Here is a 15,713-nt window from a genome sequence, read left to right as displayed (position 1 = left end):
TATGAATGCTTCTCCTTAATCTGAAAATTGAGGATCAGAAAACACGAGCATAAGGGTTTTATGAGTTGCCCCTGCTGGAAACAATGGAATCTGGAATCATTTATTCCCCCCAAGGTAGCAAAGTCAAGGCCCTTTGGTAGCTCTACACATCTCTGTGTGCCAGTCCCAGACAGAAAACAAAACAAAACCAAAACACAAAAATAACTTGATCATCTGATCTCTCAAATCACTGCTAAGAGGCTAACATTTCTCCTGAAATAACAACCCTTGAAATACGGCAAACGATACACTTCTGTGACCATCTGAAGTGCATACAAATGATTGAGACCCACCGTCACATCTGCTTTTCACATCATGTTGGGAGGCAGGCAGAAACCCTGACCCTGCCTTAATAACAGATGGGGAAACAGAGTCCTGGAACACAGTAGGCATTGGTCCAAAACGACCCTGGTTTTAATTCTCAGCTTTGAACCTTTATTGACTGTATTTGTTAAGCCTCCATGTCCTCATATGAAATAATGCCAATTATTCCCCAGCATTGTTGCCATGATGATAAAATGTGAAACTTCCCAGCATTGTACCTGGCATAAGGACATGCTCGAAGGATGCTGGTTTCTTTTCCCTGTCTGAAGGTCACATGGCTAGTAAGTAGCAGAGTCTAAAGTGAGATCAAGGCATGTGACAGTTCTGACAGGGACCAAAATTAGGATGGAAAAGTCTGGTGGGAGAAAGATCCCTTCTGGTTTCGCAGTCCATTCTAGCCTCAAATGAAGCAATCTGTGAACGAGAATCCACTATCTTCAGTTTACGGTGCTTTCTGATGTGTACTTCTCCACAGCTTAGTTCTGTAGAAAAATCAGGTATTATTCCCTCAATCTTCTTGGGAAGAGGCATTTTATGGAGAAGATTCTAAAATCTAGGGGTTCCCATGGGCTGAGGTCTCCATGGACTGGCTGGCCTTTGGAGAAAAGGTCATTAAACTCAGTACATCTTCCACCAGTCTTGTTCTTCCAATAGATTCCTTGAGCTATAGGGTCTCAGTACTTGCAGTGTGGTTCACAGAATATCAGCAGAATTAGTGTCTTAGAAATGAATAATCCTGAGCCCCACTCCAGACCCTCTGAATCTGAATCCTTATTTTGATAATTGGTATCCACATGAAAATTCAAGGAGCATTATTATAGGGCAATCCTTTTTACCATCAATACTCATGATAGCCAAAGAGAAGCCTGTAGGAGTAGAGAAGAGCTCCTAACAGAGACATATGGGGCCATGTTCTGGGTTTATATCTCCAAGGTGGGACCTGTATTCCTCCATTGCGAGATGAGGCAAGAATCTCATGTTCACTCAAGGACTAGGAATTCCTGGCGTGATGGTTAATTTTATGTGTCAACTTGGCTAGTCCACAGTGCCCATTGTTTTGGTCAAACACCAGTCTAAATGTTGCCATGAATACATTTTTTAGATGCGATTAAGCAAACTCTGATAAAGCAGATTACCCTTCATCCTGTGGGTATGTCTCATCCATCAGGTCAAGATCTTAGGAGAAAAAACAAGTCCCTCATGTAAGGAAGAATTCTGCTTGCCTACTACCTTCTGATGCAAGACTGCACCAGCCCCTCCTGCCAGAATCTCCAGCCTGCCAACCATCCTACAGATTTCAGATATGCCAGCCCCCACTATCGTGCAAGGAAATTCCTTACAATAAATCTCTCCCCCCCCATACAGATGATATATATCCTACATATAGAAAAAATAACTATCTATCTATCTATCTATCTATCTATCTATCTATCTCCTATGGTTCTATTTCTCTGGAGACCCCTGACTAATACACATGGTAATCATGTAATCTATTATTTGGGGCAGCCTAATTTGGGTGTGAGAATAAGAAAACAAACTTACTACTATATCATAATATTATTAACTAAATAATATTGGCCATGAGATGGTAATGACAGTTTGTGAAAACATGGTTCCAACATCTTGCTAAAAATACTTAAAGTATCTACGACCACCACTGGGGGTATGGAAGGCCATTTTCAAAGGCAGAACCAACACACTATAAACATCTCTCTTAGAATCAGAGATCTCCCATATTCCTCCTCCTTGATTAATCCTTAATGCTATACAGAAAACTGATTTGAGCTGATCCATAACCCTGGGCAACTTCCACTTTGCAATTCAAATCAAAATTTCAAGTGATGCCAACATGTATCATGGATGAAATCAAAACACACCATTGACAATAATGAGAAATGAAGCTTTTTCCTGCAACCAGTAAAAATCAGCTATAAATCACTGGTAATTGTTCTGGCACAAATACAAGATCGTGGGAAACTAACTTCAAAATATTAAGTCAGAATACAGTATCAGCGTCACTCAGAGGCTAATTCTAAAAGTAATTACGGCCTGTCATTACCTTAAAAAAAATCCCCATAATGTTGCATGCGAAAAACCATTCATTTTTTTTAACCAAACCCTGGTAAACAAAGGAAATGCAGTGATCTCAGTCTAGCCACTATCTGTGAGCATATGTACTCTCTCCCCGGTGTAGTTATGGCCCAGATTTGGACTGGCTTGGCCAGAACCCTAAACTGTAGTCTACTTGATGTATATAGCTCACTAGTGTGGCCATAAAGGCTGGCGGGGCCTGAAAATATCACATGCATGACACTAAGATGTTCCTCTGCACCCACCAGCTCCATCTCTCCAGTCTCCACAGATCTGGGGTCTGCGAATCTTAAACTGTCATGGAGAAGAAAGTTAATTTGTGCTGTGAGCACTTTATGATTGAAAGGTATTCTATAGTCCTGCCATAGGAAATAGCAGCCATTGGCAAACGCTTTTTGTCCAGACCACCAAGCAGGAGTTACGCAGCCAGCCACAGCCAGACACCCTCTGTCCCCACACACTAGGGGGTCCTTGCTTTTCTGTGGCCCCCTAACCTGTAGTGGCTGCTGAGGCAAGAGCTGCTTATGATTCATACACATGGCTTCCAAGAAAAATGCAGATGTAGAGTCAACATTCATTTTCCAAAGGGTAGGAACGGGAGAGAGAGGTCACCATGGTCCATCTGGGAAAAATCCCATTAACTCAAGTCCAAGTGGGAATCCTAAAATGAACTCCCATTCAATTACATTTGCCCAGGCTTTGAACGGGCCTCTGAAAAGCTTGGTTTTGGTGCTCTGTTGTATAATAAGTGTATATTATTCCATATCCTTCATTTCCTATGCTACATAATGGGGACCGTTCTGGTATCAAAGGAAATGATGAATAATAATACCGAACATCTGGTTTATAAAACACAAACTTGCTCAACAGATTGACTGCTTCCTGTCAGCTTCCCAAGTTAATCATACATGTGGGCTCGTATGAATATGCATTTGGATTCATGTGTGAGGTACATGTAGTGATGCCAGTCTTCTACGACTAATGCTTGATTAGTTTCCCACCAGTGGCACTAGCTGGCAGTGCAGACAAGTCTTGGGTATGGCCCCAGATAGAATAACCACCAGAGTTCTGGTCTATTGCTGTTGCTGCTGGTCTACTCATTGATTCCCTTGATAAACATTCCTTGAACATTGGCTTATGGGCCAAGTTCCATGCCATGTGCTGGAAGATACCTAGGCATGAGATAGAGGTCTTACTCTCCAGGGACCCTAAGTCTTCCAGAAGAGACAGAAAAGCAATGGGACAGTGGGAGAAGAGCTGGCTGAGGTGGCCACACTGGGTCTCACTGCATGAGCAGAGAAGCTATCTTCTTCAGGACTAGCCTGGACTGAAGTAAAAATGTCCAGCATTTACTGATGTCTGTCAGGGTTTATGTGACAGATTCAGAATGCTTCCTGAAATTCAGTTTAACAAAACCAGGCACAAATCCCTGCTACATAGCAGTTTCATCCAGTTGCTTTGTAAGAATATGTATCAGTGGAAAAATGAAGGGGGAGACATTTTTCAAAACTGCCCAGTACTTTTTTTTTCTTTTTTTCCCCTCAAATACTACTCCCTTTCTTTAGAGAAGTCCTCTACATCCCTTCATCAACAAGGTTCTCTTGGCAACTAATGTCTCCCATCCCACATGTCACTGGGTATGGAACCGAGGCTGAGCCAACCAGGATACTACACACACACACACACACACACACACACACACCCCGCCCAGGCCACCTGGTTTTTTTTTTTCCTCCAACATGGAGCTAATAGGAGAAACTCTCTACTTCCCTTCGTGGATAGTTATAAGAATGTAAGACTGACAACCATGTCCTTTCCCCATAGAGAAGGGACTGAGAAAATAAAGAAATAAAGTCAACCTAGAGACAGGAGGAGAGGTGTGTGTGTGTGTGTGTGTGTGTGTGTGTGTGTGTGTGTGTGATGGGGGAGAAGGAGAGGCAGAGAGGGAGAGGGAGCAAGGAAGAGGGACAAGGAGAGAGGGAACCAGTCCCTGGATGCCTTCATCTCTAAGCTCAACCCCATTCATGCTATTTTCCATTACTGGGGTCCCTGGGGCAATGTTTTGTTTTTGCCCAAGTGAGTATGGATTGGATTTGTAACTCTAATAACAGAAGAATCCTGACTTGCACAAGTGCCAATATTGACTAGAGAAAAACCTAGGTAGCTACAGATACTCAGTGAAGTGGTCCCAAGTACCTTGTACAACCCACACAGGGAGACATTGCAGAAGCCGAAAGGGCCAAAGGAAAGATAGTCCCAATATGATGAGTGGCTGTGTGTCCTTTCCACAAGGGAGGAAATTTAGGTATCCCTAAAGTACCCAAATACTGAATGGCAATAGGCAGTAATGGGTAGCCATCTGGGGAAATGATGACTCTTTATGATGGTATAAAAACTATTGTCATTGGGATTTTGTGTAAAACTTTCATAACAAATAGACGTTTGCCTGCTTTGAGAAAAGAGCCTGCGTGAGAAGTTGCAGAACCAGAGTCTGCTTTGACAGAGTTGCAAGAACCCACTGAGAAAGAGGACAGGAAGGGAGGCAGGTTGCAGGCACTGCCGGGCCCTGGCAGGGTCCTTTCCATTGGGACAAGTTGTGGCTCCAGGGATGTCTGGGCATCCATTTGAAAGACACCGTTACGCTGTCTTCTTCATGTCTCCACTCATAGGAAGTTTGCCAGGATCAGTGGCAGGACTCTGAGTCCCCTGCAGCTAGAGATCCCTGAGGGTGAGTGCCAAGCCCTAGAGGAAGGAGGAGACCTGGACATTGGGCCCTAGAAGGCATTTGAACAAGTGAAGGGCAGTCCTCAAATGGGCTGCCAGGTGGTTTTCAAGCACAGCCTCCTGACATAGCTGCTCAGCCCTGAAGGCTTGGGCTCAAAGAGAAGTTGGTGCAGAAATGGGGAGCTCAGCTCAGGAAAAGAATGGCTCTAAGCCAAGAACAAAAGCCAACTCATCAACTCTTCTCAAAGATTATATTTCTTCTATACTTTGCCCTTCTTATGTTTGTGTTTTTCTTTTTCATTAAAGCCAATCAACATATTGACTATGTTAATGGAGTACCTGATATAAACGTATACCCTAATAATAGACATTTTATCTATGTGTACATAATTTGTGAGTACACAGCTGCATTTCTGCTGTGTCTTCCTTCCAACACCTGGGATTAACACCAACTTGCACTCCATGAAGGGACACTGCCACCATCTAGTGGCAGTCCGGGTGAATTACAGGCACAACGTCCTGGGAGATGAGCCATTTCCAGAGGGTAGTCTTTCAATAAAAATGTATTTAAAAGGCAGGCAATGTCACTTAGTTCCCCACCCAGTGGAAGCAAAGATAGCCTGTCTCAACTCATGGTTCTGTTAATAAACTCCACCTTGACAGGGAAAAAAATAGTACCAAGGTGGAAAAACAAAGCTTTGTACATCTTTAAATAGAAGATGAAACATTTTAAAAGACAAACTATTGATTCTTTAAGGTGCATAGGATCTGATAATGTGTCAAGGGAGTGAAGGAAGGGGGAGGTCTTCTCTCTCCTCTCTCCATGAGCTTAAGTTTACCAATGACCTAGGAATCCCCAAGGGCCACTCTTTCAGTAGCACATGATGGGGGGCAATGGGAACAAGATGGGAACAGACGGCAGCTATGTCCTCAGTTTTTACACTCCATAGCAAGGGGAGGGTAGATAGTAGAAAACCACCAGAAAAACACTTTGTACAAATTAGTGAGAGCACCAGGGAGGGAATTGGGGAAACACAGATCCAGAAAAGGATATGTGAGCAGAATATGTGGCCGTGTAGAGACCCTCCACAGAAACAAATCCCTGGGCCTTCCTTTTTATTCCAAGACCAAAAAGTCCTCTATACCTACCCTTTCAATGCCTGCCTATGGCCCCTTCCCCAATTCTCCCACTCCTTCCCTCATCCCAGCATCCCTTATCTCTAATATTGAACTGAGATTGGGAGAAAAAAATCTAGTATGAGCCACACTCAATGATGGGTCTTAACTACTGTCCTGGATACACACCTCCTGCTGGAGATGCAGACACTTTACAGAGGAAGAACGAGTGAAACCCACTGAAACATGAAAACTAAACCCTATTGGTGCATCTTATGCCTGAAAAGGGTGCATGGTATCAGCATTACCTGTTTGGCTGATGTTAACATCATCTGACTCCATGAATGTTACTCTTATTTAGATTTCCACAGCTGTTAGTTATAGTCATTAAATTTACTGGCTGTTTCAATAGTGACCAGTTTTAAATGAGAGGCTTTACACATGTATACATATTTAAAAATACAATTGCTCAATAATCTGAAATGCCATTTTGAAATGAGAAGAGAAAGAAAGAATAGCTTGTTTCTGTGATAAAGCCAAGATTTCTAAATCACCTTGCTGTACCTATGTATCTTTGATCTTTTTTTCTGTAAATATCTTCTTTGTATGGTTGAAAATTTTAATAAAAGGAACATTCCCAAGAATTTTCATATACATAAAGCATTTTATAAATAAAACCACTCAACAGCATGTTTGCAATGAATATTAGTGCCTTAAAATAATAATAATAACAATAGTAATAATCCTATTCAAACAAATCTTTTTTATAAAGATCAAAATACTCCATTAAACAAACCATGGTAACACTGACATGAAAATCCTATGAGAATAAAGTTTTTATATTCTGGGTTAAACATATTATGCTTGATTATAAGTATTTTAGATGTTCTTTATAGTAAAAGGTTTACAAAAAGCAGGCATTACTATTTTTAATTGAAGGAATGGTTCTTTCAATGTAAGCGATATGAACTGTCTGCCTTTTATGATACTATGCATGTGAACTGCTTCCTTTTTAAAATCTAGACAATTTTAAGAACACCAATCATTGTTTAGATTCTCATTTTGCACTGGCATCTTTCAACATTTTTGTAAGATGCCTGAATCCTAAATAACATAAGGCATTAAAAAAGTAGCAGTGGAAAATAAAAAGAAATAAGAGTAAGTCAATCTTCCAAGTCACATTTCCCCTTGCTTTGCATTCGATTGTCTTGGTAAAGTGCAGTCACTCAGTCCTCAAGAATGCTCCACCAATGACATTTTCCTTTTAGCTGAGACATTTCTGCTTCTTACTGAATCATTATTCCTTGCATCTGAGATTTGGAGACCCTGAGTTCTTATGAGATTTATTGCACTTTAAGTTGTCTCAATACAAAAGTCAACAGATTTCCCTCTCTAAACTTTGCATCTTGTATGAACTCAATTGTTGAATTTGTTTGTCTTCTCTTTGTTTTAACAACCTGAAGACAACTTTGTGAGAGATAGTGCTGGATAATGATGGAACATCTGTATGATAATCTCAAAATAATGGTCTTCTAATAAAGTTGTTATTATTTGGGAAAATTTTTATGTTGTTTCTTCTTTTCCCAACATTTCTGAGATATGTCATTAAGCAAGGAATATGTTTTATGAGTAAATATCTAAACAGAGGGAAGATGTGGTCTTTGGCCAGGGACACATATATAAGTAAACCCATGGGCAAGAGAATATTACACATCAACGTATCTGAAAGCTATTCTATGAAACCGCTTTGTTTGTTTATTAGGGTACAACACGTTTATTTCAAGAATGCTCCAGAATAATGACAATAAATATTACCATAGGGCACTGGGTTTTGGCTAATATTCATGATAAGCTTTGACACATACCTGACCCCGCCCCCCCATAGCTGAGCATTTATATTTTCACAAACGTGGTTTAGACACCTCCCAAATAGATGCCTGAAAATACAGTCAACTCTTGGAGCTTTGGGCCCCTGGGATAAAACCTTCCTCTTGTTTAAAGACCCCCTGAAACGTCGCTTCCTCCATAAAACCTTCCCTAACGAAGTGGAAATGGGAACCAGATGTTCTCAAACTTCACTACAAAGATAATCATATTTATTCTACAACCTAAGATACCATCTAGGACCAAATTTGTGCAAACTGTTAATACAGCAGTTACTGAACACTGTAGCTAGAAGAAAAACTGAAAATTCGGTAGAGCTTGTAAACTCCAAGGGCAGAAGTTGGGAATGATTCCTCTTTTTATCCATAGCATTCAGCACAGATATGGTATATAAGAAGCGCTCTGTACATGATCCCAGAATGAATTTATTTCAACCCTGCCCTTTTATTTATTTTATAAGTGAGGTCCAAGGGGGAAAAGAAGTCACAGAGAATTGGTACCAGAATGTGGACAAGACAGTCCTTTTATATTCTGTGGCCACTGCTCGCTCATGGCTCCTTCACTCAGTATCTTTGTGCACTGTGCCTGTGCTAGTGTGGTGACAGACTATGAGAAGGTTCTGAGAAGCTGCTGCTTACATGCTGCTGCTGCTACTGGTAGGGACGGAATGTTCGTGATGTCCAGCCAATGCCACAGAGATAAAAGAAAATATTTTTTTGTTTTCTTTTTCTTTCTTTATTTCTTTATTTCTTTCTTTTTTTTTTTTTTTTTTTTTTTTTTTTTTTGGTAACAGCTTAGTTGAACACTATGACTTCCTTGGAAAGCAGCACAGAGAGGAGTAATGAGCTATAGGTGCACCTGGAATTAAATCCCAGAGCAGGTTACCTAAACTTATGGAGTCATTTTTATTTATACATCCTTCCATCCAACCATCCATCCATCCATCATCCATCAATATCTATAGCCAAGCACAGATTGCTATTACCAAACATTGCTTTAAATGTTTTTGTATTTACATAGCCTTAAATTTAACCCTGACATAGACCTTGCAAAGTGTCCATGCCCATTTTGTAGCTGAAGAAATAAAGGCACAAAGTACCTTGCACCAGTTCACAGAGAGCAACAGGATGGGGATTCAGGCTTTGGCCCAGGTGATGCTAGAGGCCCTGTCCCAATCACTGTGCCCTCAACTTCCTTTCTGTAAAGGACAAAGACAAAGGTTGTGTTTTGCCTTAAGGAGACTGGAGTGCAATAAAAGAGGCAACCACACTAATCATCACTAAAGCAGGAATACCCTCCATAGTTCTTGGGAGGAATAAGTGCAATTATAGATTTAAAGCACCCAATACAGTGCCTGGCACATCCAACAAATGCTCTCCTAAGGACCATTCTTGGCTAGGGGAGAGAAGTTCATTAGCTTCTTCAGAATTCAGCCACTGCTCTACTAAATTAGAACTCCATCCATCTCTCCATTTCAATTGCATAAACACAATAGAAAAATATTACTCCTTTGTCCCATGACAGAACATCATGACTTTCATAGCTAAACAAAATGCCTCAGAACGCTGTTGGGGGTGGCGGTTATTGTAATTGTAAACATTGAAGGAGGTTAGGAAGGAAGCATACTGGGAAGGAAACTGTCAGGAGGAAGGGGCTGGGGAAGAAGGAGACAGATGCTTCAGAAGCACCCAGCCTCCAAATGATCTACTGTGTCCCAGGCCTGGGCAAACATGGATGGGGCCAATCCAAGCACAAGGGTTCATGATTCAGCAAGTGGTTCAATTCTGTGAGTCATTTCTGGAAAAAGAAAATCCATACCATGGCATTAGTCCTTTGCCTGACATTTTTCTACTTTATGAAACTAGGTTGGGTTTTCCAAAATCCTTCCAGTTAATTTGAAGGGATAAACATCTAACTTTCTGTTTGTGAACTTGCTAGTCATGTTGCTGTGCAGGATTGCACAACTGCTCCAGTTTACCCCAGAGGGCATTTCAGTCGACTCCTTTGGCATGAGTTATCTGAAAGCTCACACAGAGCCATCCCTGCAGTTCTCAGGGAACCGGGCTACATTTGGGTTTGTAATGAGTATACATCCACTAATCTGGGGTCTGACCAGCCAATAATGTGGAAAAGGGATCAGGCAGTTGAAATATGACCAGACCAACTAAGTGACTCAGTTTAGAAAGACAAACTGAAAAGACAGTTGTTTCATTAAAATTAAAATTAAAATCAATTTTTATGGGCAGAAACAATACAGGTAGATAAATTCCGCAGGCAAAAATTGTAATGGTTGGTATCAAAACATTATGCTCCCCAAAAGTAAAGAAAGTGAAGGCTATGCCTATGAGTGTATAGTGTGTATGTGTGTGTGTGTCTTTTCTCTTAAGTAATACATGGCATTTTTGTACCACACCTGCCACACAGGAAATCCTTACCTGTGAGGACCCACCAAGGAAAGTTAGCATCAGTGATTTGGCATTGATTTCATATAGACTTGGCTTAGATTTACATTTTGATATAGATTTGGTTTCCAGATGAATAATTGAATTGTATTGACTTTCATTAAACCTGTGTTGGAATGGTGTTCTTTACTGGGCCTTCTCTCTCACTTCCTCTTTCCTATAGAACTAATGGAAACATAATAACACAACCAGAAAATAAATGATTTTCTGATCTAGTCCATACTCTCTGGGCTGCTGATTCTTTCCTTCATTCAGGTATTCCATGAAGCTGCCCCCTAAATGATACTCTCTCTTCCAGGGCCTTGACCTATAAAGTGTACATTCATATGCTGCTTTCAAGAAACACATCTAGTGTGTCAAGTGATAGATACAGTTGTCCTAAATCTACCAATAAATACAGAGGAGACCTCACAACAGCAATTCTTTGAGCTCATTATCACCTTTGGGTCAATAAGTATGCCCTGTGGAATGGCATCTAGAAGCAAGGAAATCAGAACATCAGGTGTCCTGTGATATCCTCTCTTGAAGAGGAAGCATAATGTCAGTTATGGTGACATTAATGCCACCATAGCCCACTTCATTGGCTTTTTTATTTATTTTTTTATTTTTTTATTTTTTATTTTTTTAAATTTTTTTTCAACGTTTTTTATTTATTTTTGGGACAGAGAGAGACAGAGCATGAACGGGGGAGGGGCAGAGAGAGAGGGAGACACAGAATCGGAAACAGGCTCCAGGCTCCGAGCCATCAGCCCGGAGCCTGACGCGGGGCTCGAACTCACGGACCGCGAGATCGTGACCTGGCTGAAGTCGGACGCTTAACCGACTACGCCACCCAGGCGCCCCTTCATTGGCTTTTTTAAATAGCTCTTCTCAATCATCTGCCTTCCTTTCTATGTAGAAGGAAAAAGAGTGTCTATACTTGAGGAGGTGAGAACAACTCTAATGAAAACAATTTTTTAAATTACATTGTTTTTACTCAGATGTTTCTTCAATTTTTGAAAGAAAAGGCTGTTTCATCTTAGTAATGCTAGCAGTAGAGTTTGTATTTTTCCACATCTCAAGACAGCCCTATTTTATAGTTGTGCTTGATTTAAATAAATAGTAGAAAACATTCACATACCTTAAATACATGAGAATTTTTTTAAAGAAGAATTTGAATTCCTAAGACACTAAACATGAAGTCTGGGGCTAGAAAACATTGAGATAGTAGGGATTTTTGAATCAACTCTTGGTTCTTGGCTTTACAAAAATATCTACTTTTTTGCTCGTTTTTAGAACACCAGATTACATCAGGGTTTCAAAGCCATTTCTGCTTTATTTGTATCAAATTTGTCTCTCTTAAACAACGTATACTACTAGCATAATGGGTAGTATTGCTTCTGCCATGGCCAGCCCGCCCTCTGGTTGGGTAGTCAGTGTGGATACCCCTGGCAAGCACCGTTCATGTGCTTCTCAGGAGAGTCCTGCAAAGGGGATGTTTTCACCCCATCATGACAAGGAGAAAACCAAGGCTCAGGATGATGGTGTCCTGGTCCCAAGGTTCCCAGGCAGAACTGACAGGGCTGGGCCTCACCTCCATCTTCAGCTGACACTGAAGCTGGTCTTTGGACAATTGGGCTCTCTTCCCTCTGCCATAAGCATGCAATGGCCCCATTCTGTCATGCACACACACCACTAAGGCCTGCACTGTGCAGTAACAGCACTTTCCAAATAGCAACCGGGGCAGAAATCACCCTTACCTGCTCCATTTTTCGCTTTTGAAAGCCAAGGGAGTCTTTCCTTTGAATCAGCCCTGACTGAAGCATGAGTAGGACAGGCAACACCTCCAAATGAGGTTTGTAGAGGGTAGGTAACCCCCAGGGTTCAACCATGCACCTGCATTTCCTTGGATTGCCCAGACTCAGATCAGTGTTGCTCTAAGTATCTGATATGGACTGGGCCTTAGACTAAAGATCAAAAATGACTTCTTTCTGTTAGAAAATGAACGTTTTTTGATAAACAAAGGCACTTTTTAGATGGTCCCATGTAAGACAACACATCATTGATAAACTGTCCATCTTCTGTTTAGAGCTGTTTGTACCAAGAATCAATGTAATTGTATGTGTGTTTTTAAAACCGAGTTTGGATTTCCCAGTTTTTTATATGTTTCTGGAGTGAGTTAGGTTTACCAAACAATTATTAGGCTAAGCCTTATTCGTCCATTTAATGTATTTATGAGTAATGCATTTAGTTCACTGTTATTATAAATATAGCTAATTACTTATAAAAATACATGCTCACTGCACAGAGTTTGAAAAGTTCAGAAATGTATCAAGAATAAAGCAAAATAAATACTTGTTCTTCTCCCAAGAGAGAATATCCCCTATTAGACATGCCTATGCATTTCTTTCCAATTATTTTTTTTTATTTTGTTAATGTTTATTTATTTTTGACAGAGAGAGAGAGAGCAGAGGAGGGGCAGAGAGAGAGATGGAGACACAGAATCTGAAGCAGGCTCCAGGTTCTGAGCTGTCAGCAAGAGCCTGACACGGGACTCCAACTCACAAACCATGAGATCATGACCTGAGCTGAAGTCAGACACTTAACTGACTGAACCAGCCAGGCACCCTTCCAAGGATGTTTTGTACATCTGTATGTTTACACACACACACACACACACACACACACACACACACACACAGCATAATGTACATAAAATGTTATATTCTGATTTTAAAATTAATTTGTTTCTTACATTATTAAATTTCATTTTGAGCACAATTTTATAATGGCTACCTATCCTTTGGAACCTTGGTAACTTTTGTCACCACTTTCCTATTGCTGGGTATTTTGGCTCTTCTTTTCCTCAATATAGATAAAATTGCAAGTCACTGACCAATTTAGGTTAGATTCTTTCTACAGAAGAGGATTACTGGGTCCAAGCCTGCAAGTGTGAAAGTTCTTTATATGTACTAGCAATGTATTTTTGGAGGTTTTTTGTCTTGTTTTGCTTTTTTGTTTCTAACCAATTTTTATGCCTAACAGGGTAAAAGTTAAAAACTAAAAAAAAACCTATTTTTTCATACTGAATTCTGGTTCTTACCTTGCTTTATCCTTATTATAAACTATAACTTTCCCATGAAAGTTCTCATATACATGAACATGGGATGAAACCTGAATAGTTTTTCCAGATACATAACTAAACACATTATGAGGTTGTTTAAAATGAGCCAATTAGCTTTTTAAAACAAGAAATGCAAATAAGCCTCCTGCTTCTGAACGGGGGACCCCATGGTCCCCCACTGGCCCACATGGGACTTCAATCGGAAGAGCTCTTGTGTGCTGCTCTGCTGGCCATCCCAACCATTGGGAAGCCATGCACTTTGAATCTGAGCATCTTGGATTCCTGTATTTATAGTCGCAAACACAGAGTTGGAGAGGACCACGGGAGAGTGGTTGGCCAAGACTCCCATGGGTATGAAACTGGCAGAGTACATCTCCTTCCTCAGCTGGTCTGGACTGCCACAGATAAACCCACACAGAACTACAGTGGGGAACAAACTACTGGGTTCTGTGATCACCCTTCTGGTTCAGCAATATGCTGTGACTCTGATCTCCACAGAGTTCCATCACACTGGATACGGGAAGTGGCAAGACTTACTGTGGTTTCTGCTTCCCTTTCCTTATTCACAGAATGGATCTACCAGTGTGAGTGGTAGCCCACCGTGCTACCATCTTTCAGACTCAGCGTTGTCAATCTTGCCAGCCCCAGCTTGGGAATACATATAAAAGATGCCTGTACATGTTCCTCTAAAACAGTAAATGATAAGGGGGGAAAATAGGGTTATCAAAACAAGATATAATAATTTACACACAAAGCAAGTAAAGGTAAAAGCAAATGAGTCATAAACCAGAACCAACCGTAAACTGTTACCACCTCTCAGTTTTGCACTTCATTTGCATGGACTTTGCCGGTTATATAACTATAATGAAACACTAAAATCACTAGACCTACAGTTCTATGAAAACAGCAGCCTTGCAAACTTTCAATTTTCTATTTTCAATGACAGTTAATTCAACATTTCAAAGTACGGAAGTTAAATGAGGCGAAGAATGATAGATGATGCCCCCGATTGCTGAAATCTGATTACACAGAGATAAGAACAGGCCAGATTCTACTTGCACAAGTTTGTACCTAAAGAACGAGACAAATGAGAGAAAGAAGGGAAAAAAGTAAAAAGGGAAGAAAAACTTGGCAGAAATGAATGCTTCCATTTATCCCTCCTAAATAGAATATAAACAAGGACACAAAGAAAATGCAAATGGATTCAGGATCCCATTGACACTCAGAGGGGGATATTAATAAACCAGTTCCATCCTGAAAGAAAACCCAAAAATCGACCTCCATTTAAGAAGCTAATTTATGCACTCCTGAGTCCTCATACAAGTTAAGCAGCACAGAATATCACAGCAGGCCTAGAACAACAGATCTTGAACCCTGCTGTGTTTGTTCAAGAAGGCAAGTTAAGCTATTCCTAACAGGAAACAAAATATGCAGTCGGGCTATTAAACAGGGATCGTTTTGCCATACTGTGCAGCCCTGAATGCATCAATTGCTGTTCCAAACAGGATTAGAGATGTGGTTTTCTTTAACTATGGTTTTGAGAAAAATGCTTATGCCTGCTCAGAATTCTCAGACGGATATTAACTAATATAGTGCCGGGCAAGACAGAGCACTTTGGAAACCTTCAAGAAACTGTCTCTGGCAAACTCCAAAGTGGTGTGAAAGTAGCACAAAAAGAAGGGAAGCAGGTACCGATGTATGGAAAAGTTAACACACGTAAACAGCCAAATTTGGAATTGCCCAAAGAGTATTTTTGCCTTTAAGTATTGAAGGTCTCAGTCTACAGTGATGAATCATGCAGTGAACAACCGATGTTTCGTTCCTATAGGTAAAACCTACCTGAATGAACATGCAGCTTGAAAAATGGACTATTTTTGCTATGAATGACTATTGAATGTACATTTGCAAATGGTTTTGGGTAATTCTGCTATGCTATTATTATAAAATAGGACCTCCCAGATATTTTTGTA

At 40.6% G+C, this 15,713-nt stretch overlaps 1 protein-coding gene across 1 annotated transcript in view; it reads right to left on the bottom strand.

Annotated features, from left to right (window-relative positions):
• Positions 1-15,713, bottom strand: part of CACNA2D3 (calcium voltage-gated channel auxiliary subunit alpha2delta 3) — an 860,086-nt gene that overhangs the window by 220,139 nt on the left and 624,234 nt on the right. The gene's annotated exons all lie outside the window — the stretch shown is intronic.

Source organism: Panthera onca, chromosome A2 (genome assembly GCF_046562875.1).
Source record: "Panthera onca isolate mPanOnc1 chromosome A2, mPanOnc1 haplotype 2, whole genome shotgun sequence".
NCBI classification, from domain to species: domain Eukaryota; kingdom Metazoa; phylum Chordata; class Mammalia; order Carnivora; family Felidae; genus Panthera; species Panthera onca.
This window is presented reverse-complemented; position numbering and strand designations above follow the sequence as displayed.